Genomic DNA, 17,685 nt, shown 5'->3' with positions numbered 1-17,685 from the left:
AAGGGTAAACCCGGGATCGCTATAACCTCCCCCCCTTAAAGAATTTCGTCCCCGAAATTAAGCACAAGTTTTCAAAACAAGTTTTTTTCTCCCTTTTAATCAATGTTACACTTGAACATTCAACAATTCGACCCATTACCGGTCATTCCATCCCTTTAACAAGAGACATATCACAATATGTAAACAACATATGTACTTTCAACATGCATCAACATTATGCACTATCCTGCCAATTTCAACAATATATTTAACACATATAATGTCACTTTCAACTTCCATATTAGGCAAGTTCCAAAACATACTTTCAATAAACAAAACATTTTCAATGTTTCACAACTTAAGACATATATAAAAGCTCTTAAGTTCAACAAAATGTAAAATTTAAATACAAGATTACATATCAACAAACAAGTCCGGATATTTCTTACGGACTTCCAACTCACGTTCCCAAGTGGCTTCCTCCACTCCGTGATGTTTCCACAAGACTTTCACCAAAGGAATGGTCTTGCCACGCAGGACCTGATCCCGCCTATCCAAGACCCGAACCGGTCTCTCCTCATACGAGGCATCCTCATCTACCTCTAAATCAGTCCAATCCAACACATGTGATGGATCTGGCTCATACTTCCGAAGCATACTCACATGAAACACGTCATGCACTCCGGACAACTGCGGTGGTAAGGCTAATCGATAAGCAACCTCACCAATCCTCTCAAGGATCTCAAAAGGACCAATAAACCGAGGGGATAACTTCCCACTCTTCCCAAACCTCATCAGACCTCGTCTAGGTGATATCTTCAAAAAGACATGATCACCTACCTCAAACGCCAAAGGCCTCCTCCTACGGTCGGCATAACTCTTTTGTCGACTCTGGGCTGTAACAAGCCTCCTACGGATAAGCTCAACTTTCTCCGTCGTCTCCCTAACCAACTCCGGACCCAACAAAGGTGCATCACCCACCTCGGCCCAACACACTGGAGACCTACACGGTCGGCCATACAAGGCCTCAAACGGTGCCATACCGATGCTAGACTGAAAACTGTTGTTGTAGGCAAACTCTACCAATGGCAAGTGCCTCTCCCACGTCCCACTGAAATCCAGGACACAACCCCGAAGCATATCCTCGAGGATCCGAATAGTACGCTCGGACTGCCCGTCAGTCTGAGGATGATAAGCCGTACTAAAGGTCAACTTAGTGCCCAAGGCACTCTGCAAACTCTGCCACAACCTAGCAGTAAAACGAGGATCTCTATCTGAGACAATCGTCACTGGGACCCCGTGCAATCTCACTACGTCCCGAATATACAAATCGGCAAGATGATCTACCGAATCTCTCACGCGCATAGGAATAAAGTGCGCCGACTTAGTCAACCGGTCTACAACCACCCAAATAGCATCACTACCCCGCTGAGTCCTCGGAAGACCTACAACGAAGTCCATAGTGACATGCTCCCACTTCCACTCGGCAATAGGCAAGGGTTGCAACAAACCCGCTGGCCTCTGATGCTCGGCCTTCACCTGCTGGCAAGTAAGGCACTTCGATACGAAAACAGCCACATCTCTTTTCATACCCCGCCACCAGAACTGGCGACCCAAATCCTGATACATCTTAGTACCTCCCGGATGCACCGCAAGGCGCGAATGGTGAAACTCTCGGAGTACTTCCTCTCGGCAAGACTCCGGTACAAACAAACGGTTTCGGTATCTCACACTCAGGTCGGGATACACCGTCAAACCCTTCTCAACTTTCCCACTGGAGATCTTCTCTCGGAGGGATTCTACCTCAAGGTCACCTCTCTGTGCCTCTAACACTTTAATCACAAGTGTAGGCTGGACAACGACAGAAAACAAGGCCGCAGCCTCAACAGATTCGCCCAGTAGCAAATCAAACTCGCCAAGTGCTCCCAACATCTCCCATTCCCGGATGGCTATACAAGCTACATCACTAATGGTTTTCCTACTAAGGGCATCGGCCACAACATTGGCCTTTCCCGGATGATAATGCAACTCAAAATCATAATCCTCGATGAACTCCATCCATCTCCTCTGCCTCAGATTCAAGTCTCTCTGTGTAAACAGATACTTCAAACTCTTATGATCCGAGAATACCTCGAACCTCTCACCATAAAGGTAGTGCCTCCAGATTTTCAAGGCAAAGATCACAGCTGCTAACTCTAGGTCGTGTGTGGGGTAATTTTTCTCGTGTATTTTCAACTGACATGAGCCATAAGCTACCACTTTCCCCTCTTGCATCAACACACAACCTAAACCCTCTCGTGAGGCATCACAATAAACCGCATAACCCAACCCTCTCTCCGGAATAATCAATACCGGAGCGGTGGTCAATCTAATTTTCAACTCTTGGAACGACTTTTCACAAGTCTCACTCCACACAAACTTGACTCCCTTCCGAGTCAGCCTAGTCAACGGTGACGCTAACCTGGAGAAATCTTTCACAAACCGACGGTAATACCCAGCTAATCCCAGAAAACTGCGGATCTCAAATACATTCTTAGGCTGTGCCCAACCTTGCACTGCCTCAACCTTGGATGTATCAACAGACACCCCTTCCCCGGATACCACGTGGCCTAAGAATTTGACTTCCCCCAGCCAGAACTCACACTTCCCAAACTTGGCATACAGTCTATGGGCTCTAAGTAACTCAAGCACCACTCTCAAGTGTGCCTCGTGCTCCTCCTCAGAAGACGAATAGATAAGGATATCGTCCACGAAGACAACCACAAATCGGTCTAAGAACTCCCGGAAAATCCGGTTCATCAAGTCCATAAAGACTGCCGGTGCATTGGTAAGCCCGAATGGCATCACCAAAAACTCATAATGGCCATACCGCGTACGGAATGCCGTCTTCGGAATATCTTCCTCCCTGACCCTCAACTGATGGTAACCCGATCTCAAGTCTATCTTAGAGAAACAACGGGAACCCTTCAACTGGTCAAACAAATCATCTATACGGGGCATAGGGTACTTATTCTTAACCGTAGCCCGATTCAACTTCCGGTAGTCTATACACAATCTCAAGGCACCATCTTTCTTTTTAACAAAGAGGGCCGGTGCTCCCCACGGTGAAACACTAGGGCGAACAAAGCCCTTATCTAGCAATTCCTGGAGTTGAACTTTCAACTCAACCAACTCTGCTGGAGCAAAACGGTAAGGTGCCATAGAAATCGGCGCCGTACCAGGCACTAAATCAATAGGAAACTCTATCTCTCGGTGAGGTGGCAAACTAACAAGATCTTCGGGAAAGACATCCGAATACTCACAAACCACCCTCGGCAATACATGCTGGGTCTCACCACTCTCACCACTCTCAAAGCTAGCAAGTAGACTACTAAGCTCACTTCGCCCTCGCGAATCATACCCCGGTGGCAAAACACTACCAACCCGGTCTCCCAAGAAATGGAACCACTCCCCGCTCAAGGTACATAATGTAACCCTCTGGCGGTAGCAATCAATAACAGCCCGGTATGACGATAACCAGTCCATACCCAAAATAACATCAAAACCCCTCATGGGCATGACAACAAACGGAAAAGGAAGCCTATAGTCGGCGACCTCTATATCACATCCTCTAACACCCTGTTTCAGAATCAACTCACCACCCAAAGGCGATACCACACAAATAGGAGATGCTAACTGTGCTAACTCCAATTCCAAAACAGATGCAAATGCAGCAGATACAAAAGAATGAGATGCACCCGTGTCTATCAACACATTAGCAACTGAGTTGCAAAACAGAAAAGTACCTCTCACTACTGATGGAGCCGGTACTAAATCCTGCGCGGTAACAGCATACACGCGCCCCGTAGGCCCCTGGTCTACCTGCTCACCTCTCGGAGCAAAAGACTGCTGCACAGACTGGGATGACGAAGCTCCCGGATTGGCCCTCGAGGCCTGCACAGACTGAGCTGGCTGAAAACCCTGCGTCTGCCTAGAACCAGACGCTCCCGAAGTGGCACTCAACTGTGGGCAAAACCTCTTCATGTGCCCAGGTTGTCCACACTGATAACAAATCAAGAGCTGCCCCCTGCCCAAACTCTGACTCGGCGGTCTAGCTGAAGAAGAAGCAGCTTTCTGACCCCCACCCTTCTGCGGGCAAACAGAAACCTTGTGACCCAGCTGGCCACACTTGTAACAGGTGAAATCCCCCTGACCACCTCTCCCGGAGCCTGCACTCGGCACGGGGAAGGTCGATCTAGAGACTGCGCCCTGAGACTGCTGAGGGTTATAACCCTTCTGTCTCCTGCCATCACTCTGACTATCCTGGCTCCTCTTGGAGCCTCTCTGGCCCTCATCCTCCTCCTGCATCATAAGCTCCATATGAGCTGCAGCATCCACTAGGTGTCTATACTCTCGAATATAAGACCCACCAATTCTCAACTTGAGGCCCCGCCTCAACTTCCGCTCAAATTCATAGCAACGGCGTTCCTCAGACGCCACCAGTTCAGGTGCAAACCTAGACAGACTGGTAAAAGTAGCCTCAAACTCGGCCACTGACAAGCCCTGCTGATTAAGCCGGCTAAACTGATCCCTCAACTTCTCCCTAGCTGCTGCTGATAAAAACCTTTCCTGAAAAGCATTTATAAACGCCTCCCAAGTACCACCAACACGAGCCTTCTCGTATTTCCACCATTGACCCGCATCTCCCTTCAGCTGGAAGGATGCCAAGGTCACTTTCAGTGCTCCGTCCTCGATGCCAAGCATCTCAAACGTCTTCGTTGTCTGTTCGAGCCATTCATCTGCCTTAAGCGGCTCTTTAGGATTCCCGATAAACTCGTCCGGATTACACCGAAAGAACTCCCTCTTCAAGAAGGAAGGCCCTGCCTCAACTGCCTGATTCTCAGCCCTAAGAATACCCAAAGCTCCTGCTATCTCTCTGGCCAAGGCACCCATAGCCTGCTGACCCACTGGCTCGGCCACATTGGCCTGCCCAACTCCCTCCTGCACTACCGGGATCTCACCCTGTGACGGTACTTCCTGCCTTGCAGGTCTACCACGCCTAGCACCTCTTCCTCGTCCTGACATCCTAATAAAGGCAACACAGAACGTTAGCACATTCATAAATGTGCCGAAACTAAACACTCACGTCCTAGTGCATGGACAACTGTAATTCACTCCACATAAGCACATAAACACATAAGCACTTACGAACTTCATTTCCGGATAATGATAGTCCCGAGACGTTACTAGAGTTCCGGTTAGAAACAGCATTGATCAAGTGCTTTTCCAACAAGACTCCCAGAAACTCAAGGATCCAATCAACATCCTAGAAATTAAATCCCATACCCACATAGTCACATAAGCATGTTATCAATTGAGCACATAGCATATGATACTATATCTAAGTCTCTATCAAGCGAGACAAACCCATTGTGATCCTAATCACTTCCCACGTACCCAAAGTATTCGAACCCGGTACGCTCTGATACCAAGTTGTAACGCCCTCAAAATAATAACATTAAACCCAACAAATAAGACGAGCGTTGATAGATAAACTAACCACCTTCTATCATTCATTAGAATTCCATTACATAAGTATTACATGTTAATCTCATAACAAAATGCCCTACGGGCTTACAGCTTTCCAAGTTAACACTTGGTTACAACAAAGAGTTCTAACTCGTTTACACATTAAGCCCTTGGCTTGAAATTACATGTAATACATCAAAGTAAAACGACAAAACTATGCCCGCCACAAGCCTCCCAGCTATGTCCTTGGAGGTGGCATGCTTCCTGTACCTGAAAATGATGTTCCCATATAGGGTGAGCCACAGCCCAGTAGAAATACACTAAACCAACCATGGACAATGACTAAAACATTAGCAATTGATAGTTGGTCAACACTGATACAATCACATAAATTACATATTTATGTCAACGACTTACAAGTCCCAATTACTTTTCATTTTCCCTTTTTCAACAGATAAGCATGCTAGCTCTATCATCATTTCCACAGATATGTATAAAAACTATATCTCACATTCAGATAAGCATAAAAGCTATAACCACAATCTCAACAGATATGTATATCAACAATATCCACAGATAAGCATACAAGCTGTATCCACACTTCACTTCACAAAGATAAGCATATGAGCTCTATCTTCACTTCTCAGACAAGCATATGAGCTCTGTCCACGGAGTGCATCCCCTATCTCCTCCAAATACCTATCCGGTTTAGAGGTACATCCCCTATCTTCCCCTAAACCGCGGAGTACATCCCCTATCTCCTCCTCTACACATAACGCATATAAACACATTGGTTCTATATACAATCACACAATACACACATTTAATGTATTCTATCAACTGTCAAATTCCATGACACATTCCATTGATTAGTTTCAGTTTACTTAATCATCAAGCATTGTCTACAACAATCACGACTATCCTCCACCGATAGCCCAAAGCAGTTATTTCTAAACAGAAAATAAATGCACAATGGATATTCAATCAACATTTCATTCCTTCATTCCTCTCAATTAATTATCCCAATTAATTAAACAATGTAATTAGGTCAATTCCCATAATTAACATTTTAACCCTTAGGTCCCATTTTCATCAATGATTCAACATTAATTCCATTTTCCATGCCAAACATGCATCTAGGTTTATTATGAATAAAACCCCAACTTTTGTAAAAATTACACAAAAGCCCCAAACCTTTACAAGATTACCCAACCAAGCCCAACATCTCAAAATACCAAAATTTAAAGACAAAACCCATAGAGAGGAGTAGGTTATCCCTACCTCAAATTCGGAGTCCCAAAGGAGAAGACGACAAAACCCAACGTGCTCCAAAACCCGTGATTTTCAGATTAAAATGAAGCCCTCGACGATCAACAACTTTTTTGTAAAGGCCAAAGGTGAGTAAACCACTCCTACTAGATCAAAACCTAGAGAGAAGGTAGTATCTAGAGAGAAAGACTCAACAATGGTGTTTTTGGAAAAGTAAGAGAGAGAAGAGAAAGTGAAAAAGTGATTTGAAAAGTCACAATTTCGGGACTTAAACCCAGTCTTCCGCTCGAGCTTAAAACACCCCGCTCGAGCGGCCACTCACAGACTTCCGCTCGAGCGGCCAACCTCCCGCTCGAGCGCAGAATGCACTCGCCCAGCACTTTTGCAGAACCAGGCCTCCGCTCGAGCTCCCAACCCTACGCTCGAGCTCACAACACTGCACAACAAGATACTGGAAGGATGTAATCTACGCTCGAGCGCCAACACCTCCGCTCGAGCGTACAGGCCAAAAATCTGGGCAACTAGTTTTGGTTTCTAAACTCAACCAACCTGTAACAACCCGCTCAACACATCCTATAACTCACATACAAAGTAAGAAAGGATGTAAACAAGATAATAAGCAACTACCAACATCCACGGACACATGTCCGGATCACTATACAACAAGGGTAAACCCGGGATCGCTATATCCTGCATCTGATGTCTTTTATAACAATGACAAATTCAGTCTTCCTTCCAACGTCAAAAGCCCATTTAATTAATGCTTGACGACTACTAAAAATCTAAACATAATAAATACATTTGTACATCAAATTATTAATAAAACTCAATACAAATTAGAAATAAGAAAAAATTGTATTCATAAAAAAACTTAACAAACCTCGTCTGTAATAAATTTATGACTGGAGTCCACTAATAATGCAGTGCTTGCGTTGTTGCAATGAGTATAACTATAATCCTTCCAAGCAAAAAAAAAAAAAAAAATTATACTGAAAATACATGGCAATGAGTAGCCGAACAAATTTAAAAAATCCGACATTATATTACCGGAAATTTATATTTTATTCGGCAATTTGATACTAGACTTATATTTTTTTTTCGGCACTGTGATATCGGACTATGTTATTTTGTTCAATTTCGAAACACTGAACAAAAGTCGCACACCAACCCAGAAAATCGAAACAAAAACCTACCACACTAAAAAAAAAAAACTTACCATTTTACTTTTTTGATGATTTTTCACCACCGTTTCTTCATCCATTGCTTTTTTTGATGATCAAAACACTACGATTATTAGTTTTTCAAATGAGATGTGTAAGAGAAAAGAAAAGTTGAGAAAGGAAAAAGAGAAGCAGGAATTGAAAGGTCAGGGGGTGTAAGGAGATAATCAAATACATTTAATTTTAGTGTTTTGTCCCTTTAAGTAATTTCACATATGGATAAAATTGGAAGAAAAAAATAATCTTATATGTAGGGTGTAAGGAGGTAAAAGAGTGGTGTAAGTAGAATCACCCGTATAATAAATAAATAAATGGGACACCTAAAATGACTTTATCAGTCATATTTTGTACTAAAACAAATGATATTTTAAAACAAATATTGTTTTGACAAATATAAACTTTAGATAATTTATATTTAATACGCATTTGACTTCCATTAGCTGAGCTTAATTGTTCGCTTGTTTTATAATAGTATTTGGTAGATATTAAGCCGCCTTGAATACAATTAAGATCAGCGCCTATATCAATTAAGGTCATGACTTCCATTTCATAATCATTTATTACTAGTTTTATTTTTGAATGCCATTTCTGGATATTTGTTTTATTAATTATGTATAATTGGTTAATTTCTTAATTATTTGCTTCACTATTAGATTTATTGGAACGATTATAAAAAATTTACATGATTTGGAGTATTACTAGATTCATCGACGGATGTATCAGTTTTACTTTCAAAATCATTAAGATTTTTATTGATTTTTAATATAGCAATTTCGTCTTCTAAAGATTTATCTTTAATTTTTAATTCTTTAATAATTAATTTAATTTTATTAATTTCATTTTGTAAATCGTGTAGAGTTATTTCTTTATGTTTATCTTTTCTTAATCTTTCTAAAGTAGCCGTTAGACTAATAATTCGTTTATTTGCAAAGGTTTACTTTCTTTGTTAATTAATAAAGATTTTAATTTATTAGTGTGTTTTCTTTTTAATTCAGGATTGTCTAACTTACTAATTAATTTAATTAATGAATGTTCTTCTTGTTGTTGTGATTTATTGAGGACATTAATTTGTTTACAATAGGTGTCATTACCCTAATTCTATTTGGTCATTATCAGTATCATTACTAGGAGAATAATAGTCAGAGGTATCACTAGATGTGTTATTATTGCTAGATGGGTTACTAGATTGATCCCTAGTATTAGCTTACTTGAATATTTCAAATATTTCACTTTGATTTTCTTTAGTAATCTGTAATTGATCCAATAAAAATTTAACTTTACATTTATTAGAATAATGATCATTTTTACCACAATTATAGTAGGTAATATTGGAAAATGCTGTGAATCCCAAATAATCTATCAATTTTTTTTTATCAAATCTTTCACATGGGTCTGAGACCCACACAAACCCACATGTGTGTGGGTCCCATACCCATATAAGAGGTTTGGTAAAACATTTGATAGATTATTTGGGGTCCCTAACATTACTCGGTAATATTTTGAGTTGATTTTGACTTTTGATTAAAGTTCTTATTTTTCTTATAATACTTCTTTTTGGGTTTATCATAATAATTATTAGGTGATTTAGTAGGTGAATATTTCTTATTATTATATTTATATGGAAATTTGGATTTCTTGTTTTTATGATGTTTTCAACGCGATAGTACTACAGGAAGTAGACTGTGCTGTTCGCAGAAGTTACCCAACTCATACTTAGCTTTGTGTTTATCTTTAATAACTTTTTGACTAAGTTTCATATCTATACACATTTTTAATCCTCCTTTTTGAATTGTACTAATTATATCACTATATCTTAAATTATCATATTCAATTATTCTTGTAAGTTGACTAAAGGCATCTTTGATTTTATAAACAAAAAGATTGGGTAAGCCATTAATAAAAAAACATTTCCAAAATGATTTAGTACAATCATCTCGGACCATGACTCTAGATGTAAAGACATTCTTATACCAACAAAAATTACTTTATGTTGGACATGTCACTACAACAAATTTAGGATTAAAGACGAAACAAATTTGTACCAAAATGTACACATTTCGTCACCCAAACTAATTACGACGAAAAATTTTCGTCACCCGTTTTGTTCCCAAAACGTCGTCCCTAAAAGGTCTTGGAGATGAAAAAATAAATTCGTCATTGAAAATGATAAATTTGTGACGATTTTTTGTCTCCAATACACATTGCTGGGAACATACTTGTAAGTAATTAGTGACAAAATATTTTGTTCTTAAAGGAAGAAATTAGAGACAACTATTTTGTCATAAATATAAGAAATAGAGACAAAATAAATTTGTCATGTTTAATATAAACAAAGAGAACAAAAAAAATAAAAAATAAAAAAAATGTCAAAGAAGCTACCAATAGAGACAAATAAATTCATCATTAAAAAATATGAAATAATATCAAAAAAAATTTGTCACACATGGAGGGTCATAGTGACAAAATGTAATAATATTTTTTTGTCATGATATATTCATTTAGTGATGAAATAAAGAATTCATGACAAAATTAGTCATCCACCTAAGCCAAATAAGGGACAAAAAATCTTCTTTAGAGAAGAAAAATTTTGTCACTAATTCCATATTTTTTTCTTCACACTATATACCTATTGTATCAAAATCTGAATTTTAGTTCAGCAAATATAATTCGGTTCATTTTGAAACTTGTTTAATATAACAATTCCGTCACAATTTAACTCAACCTACTATAAATCAACACATTTATGAGTTAACAAAATAAAAATATTCATTCATTACAAATAATTTCATCCTAATATAATAAAATAGTGCAATATCCACAAAATATCCAACAATTATAACTAGTGCAATTCCACAGAACATCCAACAATAACCAGTGCAACTTTACAAAGTATGTGTATCCTTATCAAACAAAATGAACATTAAAGCAAATTAGATCATTGTTACAAGTCAAAAATGCCACCCCAATCCAATCTGTAAAAAAATTAATTAAAAGCTTTAGTAACTAATTAATTATACAAAAGATTAAAAACATTAGTAACTAATTAATTCACAATTAGATCAATTATACAATATATCTCTCTAATGGACTTTTTTCAAGATTATGGGAGCAAAAAAATCATACAACTTATATTAATTTTAAGGCTAATTCACAAACAGTGTATCCCATTAATGTGTCGTAAATTCATATCATACAACTTATATTGGTCCCTCCCAAGGTGGTTCTGTTGGTTCATGTACAAATCCATGGATGTGTGATAAATTAGCCTTTCGCCAGCATTTTTTGAAGCTTTAAGTGTGGAGGAAAAAGCATTTTTTTGGCTAATTGACAATTTATACATCCTGTGCACATGTCGTAAGTTTCTACAACTTATATTGGTCCCTTCCAAGGTGTTTGTATCTGTTCTTGGGCACATTTGTGACTGTTTAACAATTTAGCAATTTGACGGGCTTTTTTTAATTGGAAGTATGAAAAAAAAAATTTGTATCTAATACAAAAACAGTGCATCCTGTGCATGTGTCGTAAGTTCCTACAAGTAACATTGGTCCTTCTCAAGGTGCTTGAGCCAAATCATAGAAACTTTTGTGGTTGTTTGACAATTTGTCCTCTTATGGCCCTTCTTTCAAGCCTAATTATTTAAAAACTGATTTTCTGATCTAATTCACAAAGGATGCATCCCAGGCATATTCTGTAAATTTTTAAAAGTTATATTGGTCACTTTTGTGGTGATTGTGCTAGTTTTGATGCACATTCATGACTATTTGAAAATTTTGCCCTTCATTGGCCATTTTTCAAGCCTAAGTATAGGAAAAAAACATTCTTTAGGCTAATTCACAAATGGCACATAGTACCATGAGTTCCTACAAATTCAATTGGTCCCTTCTAAGGTTTTTGTGTCAGGTCTCATGCACATTCGTGGTTGTTTGATAATATACTCCTCCAACGGACTTTTTCCAATGTTATGGGGAAAAAAATTGTTTTTTAGGCAAATTCACAAATGGTACATCTCATTCATGTGTGGTAACTTCTTACAAGTTATATTGGTCCCTTGTAATGTGTTTGTGTTGATTCCCATGCACATTCGTAGTTGTGTGATAATTCCGCTCATCAGCAGCCCTTTTCGAAGTTTAAGCATGAAAAAAATTATTTTTTTGTCTAATACACAAACAGTGCATCTCGTGTATGTGCTGTAAGTTCCTACCAACTATAATGGTCCCTCCTAAGTTGGTTGTTTTTGGTTTCTGGCACTTCTATAGTTGTTCAACTATTTGGCCCTCTAATAGCCTTTTTTTAACTAGTTCCCAAATTTGGTGTCTTGGAGATGTTTCCAATACTTTCTAATGTTAAGCATATGTGTATTTTATTATTTAGAGTACTTAAGTCATTATTAGCAATTAGGGTTAGAATAGTTGACTCATATATATTCTCTTGTAATTCCTTTTTTGATTCAATAAAATAATGCAATACTTAGTTCTAACTAAGTTTTCATGGTATCAAAGCCATACAAACGGCTAACCTAGTTTTTGACACATGTCATCTCGAGTAGCCTAGTTCGTGCCCTCTTTCGTCTCGCAGTGGTCTTTCGTTGGTGACTTATCTCTCGTCTCGCAGTAGTCTCTCTCTCTTTGTTGTAGACCATTGTTCGTGGTTCACTCTCTTAACCATTCAACTGAAATAATTCCTCAAGAATCAACCTCATCATCATAGAACATTGAGAAAGAAAGTCACGACTCTCCCCTCTCATCTCACAGTCGCGTTTGGTTCTTCCAATTGCGACTTATATTGCAACCCTGTAACCTTATGACTTGGGTACTCTGCTTGAGCTTCTCTTTTTCTTTGTGTTGTTGTCTCTTGTGACTTCTCTGTGGCCTTATATCTTGCTTTGGTAATTGCAAACTGTTGGGGCTGTTATTGGACTTTAGATTTTCTTTGTGAAGTTCTTCATTATTTATATACTTCATATCATGTCTAGTGGAATGTCAAATTCACTTCAAGCCATTAGTGTGAAGTTAGGGGGGGATAATTATGTTTATTGGGCTTATGTCATGAAGAATTTTCTTTTGGGTAAAAATGTTTGGGATGATGTTATTCGTGATTCTCTTATGCTCACTGATGACAATGTTGAAAAGTTTCAAGAATTGCTCTCTACTTAGCGGGTTACTAATGCCAAGATTATTACTTGGATTAATAATTCTATAGATCAGCCTATTAGGGTTCATTTTGCTAAGTTCACTATTGCAAAGCAAATTTGGGAACATTTCTCTCGATTGTATGTTCAATCAAAATTTGCTAAACGTTATCAATTAGAACATGAGATTCATGCTACTCAACAAGGTGATAAGAGCATCTAGGAATTTTATTAAGTCATGACTGGTTTGTGGGATCAATTAGCTTTTACTAAGCCTAAGTCGTTAAGCACTCATGCAGCATATTGTACTTATCGAAAGGAGCAGCGGGTAGTTCAATTCTTGATGGCCCTTCGAGTTAATTTTGAGGAGCTTCGCGGTACTATTCTGCATCGGAGTCCTATCTTTTTTGTTGATTCTGTGGTTAATGAGTTATTAGCTGAAGAACTTCGTTTTAAAGCAGCTCCTGGCAAAGAATTGCTTCCTTTGCCAACTCAAACAGTTATGGCTATTCCTACTGTTCATTTTTCTACTACTTCCAGTAAATCCTGCTCTTGTGCTCTTATGGATGAATATAGCTTTTGTCATAAAAAAAAAGGTCACTAGAAGGCTCAGTGTCCTTGGCTTTTGGGTCGTCCACCATTTGGGCAATCACCGACTTGGAGAAAAGAATTCTGATAGGCATTCTGGCCAATCATCCTCTTGGAAAAAAGGTGGAGACAAACATACAATTGCCATGACTTCTTTAGTGGATGATTCCTCTCCATCTTTGATTGTTATTGTTGAACAACTGCAGAAACTCCTCTCTACTCATACGCCAAATGCCTTAGCTGTCTCCTCTCCTCTTGGTTTGTTTTTCTCCCGTTTATCTCCTCTAGGTATATCTCGTTCTACATGGATTTTTGATTCTAGTGGAACGCATCATATGACACATGATTCCTCCCTCTTATTGTCTCTATTTTCTCCTCCTACTATTACTTTTATGGCTGGCAATGGCACTCCTATGTCTTTGGCCGAGGTTGGGTCCATTTTGACTGATACTCTCTCTCTCTTTCAGATGTTTATTGTATTCCTCAATTAACTTTGAATCTTATTTCTGTCAGTCAACTTTGTATCATTGGTTTTTGTGTTTATTTATTTATTTTTTTCTGTAGTTGTGTTGTGTAGGATCCTCATTCCAAGCATCTAATTGGGACCGGCCATAGGTTGGGAGGATTATATATGCTAAAGACGCTGTATGTTCCTCCTATTACGGCATCTTCAGTTGATTTGTCTTCTTTTTGTTTGAGTCCTAAGTCGTCTATTTTTTATTTATGGCATTCTCGCCTTAGTCATGTGTCTAGTTCTCGTTTGCATTATTTAGTCTCTACTGGTGTCTTAGGTTCTTTTAGGTTCTTTGAGTAGTCATAATATTTCCAATTGTAGTGGATGCAAACTTGCAAAGTTTACTACTTTACCATTTAATAGAAGTTTCACTTCTTTTAAACATTTTGATCTTATGCATTCTGATGTGTGGGGTCTTGCACCTATTCCCACTAAATGAGGTTCACGATATTATGTCTCTATTACTGATGATTATACTCATCACTGTGAGATTTATCTAATGAAGCACCGGTCTAAGTTTCACTCTATCTATATTGTCTTTCATGCCATGATTCAAACTCAATACTCTTCTGTTATTAAATGTTTCCGATGTGATTTAGGTGGGAAATATCGTGATAATGATTTTCTTCACTTATTACAATCGGATGATACTCTTAAACAGTCTTCTTGTGTTGAAACTCCTGAGCAAAATGGTGTGGCAGAATGCAAGCACTGTCACATCATGAAAACCGCTCATTCTTTGTTAATCTCTTCCTTTGTTCCTAGTTCATTTTGGGAGGAGGCTCTTCTTATTGTTTTCCATATTATCAACTGCATACCCTCACAAGTGACTCATGGCATTTCCCCATTTGAACAATACATGGTACATCTCCTGACTATTTCTCTCTTCATGTTTCTGGATGTACTTGTTTTGTCTTTTTTCCTCATGCAGCCCGTACTAAGTTGTCTGCTTATTCTACCATGTGCGTTTTTCTTGGGTATGATGAAGGTCAAAAGGGTTATCGCCATTATGATCCCATAACTCAACGTCTCTATGTTTCTTGCCATATTGTTTTTCTAGAACATATCCCCTTCTTTTCTATTCCCTCTGCCTTTACTCCTTTCACTAAATCTGATCTTATTTATCTAGATCCTTTTCCTGATGCTATTTTTTTTGAATCTTATGTTCAAGATTTGTCTCCTTCTAATATTCTCTCACCTGCTTCCTCCCCACCTATTTCTCTTGTCCCCCCTCCTCTTATTCATACTTATGCTCGTAAAAAAACGTATTTTACGTGCAAGTACCCCTCCCTTTCCTCCTCCGGCTATGTAACAAACCCGACTCATGATTAACTATTAAACTATGATTAAGGATGCCTAATAAGTAATTAAAATGAAATTCTTAATTAATTGCATGTGTGTTGCATTATTTATGATGTTATCTGTTTATCGTAGAAATATCTATTTGTGTTTCTGCTTTGTTCTGCGAATTGAAGGCCTTATCGGCATCCGATCACGAAATTGACTTAGGGTATGTGGTATTTGGAATTTTTAGAATCTTATAGTAGGTTTAATCGAAATTCAATTCGGAACCAAATAATTAAAATTAAATAATCCAAAAACTAGTTAACTTAACCCTAGCTTAATTAAACTCCACTAATGAGCCTATATAAGGTTTCTTGAATACAGCACTCTAATTTTTTCATCTTGAGAGAGAGCAAAACACAGAGAGAGAGAGAGAGACAGAGAGAGAGAGAGAGAGAGAAAGGAAGGAACCAAGCTCAACTAGGGATATTGCTAAGGAATTGGCTTAAACTTAGCTAGAATTTGAGACATTGGGAAGAATCACTCTAGAATTCAAAGAATTGAGGCTTGTAGGTAAGAAATTCAACCTTAAATTATGTAGTTAACACGTTTAATGCGTGAATTCAAAGAAAATGAAAGATTATTGCATGAAATGAACTAAGGTAGTACGAAAGAAGAAGACAAGAGCTTGCATGTGCATTTCATGGTATTTTTGAAGTTGATTTCAAGAAATTCCTCAATGCATGTCATGTTTTCAACTTAATTATAAGATTTCCTCATGTTTTCCATCAATTCACCTAATTTGATCATGTTTTAGAAGGTTAGAGTTCATACCTTTACATGCATGTTGTGGTTTCAAAGTTTCAAGTTTGATTTTGAACAACTGGCATGCTTTTAGGCTTTGATTTTGCGAAATGATTTTGAATTCCCAATGTTTTCCAAGTTTACACATGTTTTGTTAAGCTTTTGGCCCAAAAGAGCATGATTTGTTGGGTTAAATTCGAGTTTTGAAGCTTGGAAGCAAATCTAGAAATTCTAGAATTCTGCTTCTCTGCTCAAGAGACCACTCTTTGTTTTACACTTCCGCTCGAGCGACCCAAAGTTGGCTCGAGCGTAAAATCCATGCTCTCAGAAGTTTACAAGTTTTGCAGACCGCTGGAGCGACCAGAGTTGCGCTCAAGCGAAGACCTCAGTCTCACGCTCGAGCGACTGTCGAGCGAAAAATTCACACAACCAGTACTTTTGCAAAATTTTACAGACCGCTCGAGCGACTGAAGTTACACTCGAGCGACCATCCTTATGTTTGAACCTCTGCTCGAGCAAAGGAAGCTGCGATCGAGCGAGGACCCTATTTTCAGCAAATTTGATTAAGTGTTGAACAACATGTTTTGGCATCCTCATTGCATCCTAGGCCATAATTAAGATATAATAATGAGGATAAAGGTTAGAAACACACCAAGATAAGAAAAAACTAAGTTAATGATTTCGGGTGTGTAATTCAATATATATCTGTTCTATGTTTGTATAGGCCACGCGCCATAGACGGTCTGGTTTATCTTCTTAATCTATTATGCAAGTGGAGTGCTCTGTAAGTAATAACTTAGTAAAGCTATATTCAACTTTATTTATTTTTTGTATGATGAAGTAAGATCTGTTTTATGAATTGTTATATTTTGTACAATGAATGATTGTCTAATTTCTAACAAGTACTCGTGGCATCCTTAGCACAAGGCCGTAACCCGGGGGCAACAATACCGTGGTCTATAAGCCTAAGGTCCTTGCCCAGGAGTAATAATACCGTGGTCTCACGGTATCGGAGGTTCCTTTACGAAACTGGTCAAGTATGACCCTTAATGCTCTGTATCTGTTCTGTTAGTGCTAATGGGTGTACCACATATGATCCTCTGTGTGAAATTGAATAATTACATGCTTCTGAACTCTAAATAAGAATATGAATCTGTATCTGCTTTCTGAATCTGCTATGGGACATCATTCATTAAACCCTTTACTCTGTTATTATTCACTGGGCTTTCACTCACTGTTTATATTATGTATGTAGGTGAGCAAGCACGTGACAAGGCTTTGCTTGGTTTTGTTTTTGTTTATCTATACATTGGGCTTGGTCTCTTTTGATAATATCTGTTCGGTGTTACATGACTTATGAACATTTGACGTCATGTATATATGTATAAAGT

General features: G+C 38.5%; 1 protein-coding gene across 2 annotated transcripts in view; it reads right to left on the bottom strand.

The window, feature by feature from the left end:
- Positions 1-10,702: 10,702 nt before the first annotated feature.
- Positions 10,703-17,685, bottom strand: part of LOC114322616 (uncharacterized) — a 36,065-nt gene continuing 29,082 nt past the window's right edge. For both annotated transcript variants that reach the window (XM_082866988.1, XM_082866989.1), the window contains one exon: positions 10,703-10,948. The gene's annotated coding sequence lies outside the window, so the exon portion shown is untranslated. The remainder of the gene's footprint in view (positions 10,949-17,685) is intronic.

Source organism: Camellia sinensis, chromosome 4 (genome assembly GCF_055761805.1).
Source record: "Camellia sinensis isolate YWXY chromosome 4, ASM5576180v1, whole genome shotgun sequence".
NCBI classification, from domain to species: domain Eukaryota; kingdom Viridiplantae; phylum Streptophyta; class Magnoliopsida; order Ericales; family Theaceae; genus Camellia; species Camellia sinensis.
Note: the sequence above shows the minus strand (reverse complement) of the source record. Positions and strands in the feature narration are given on the sequence as shown.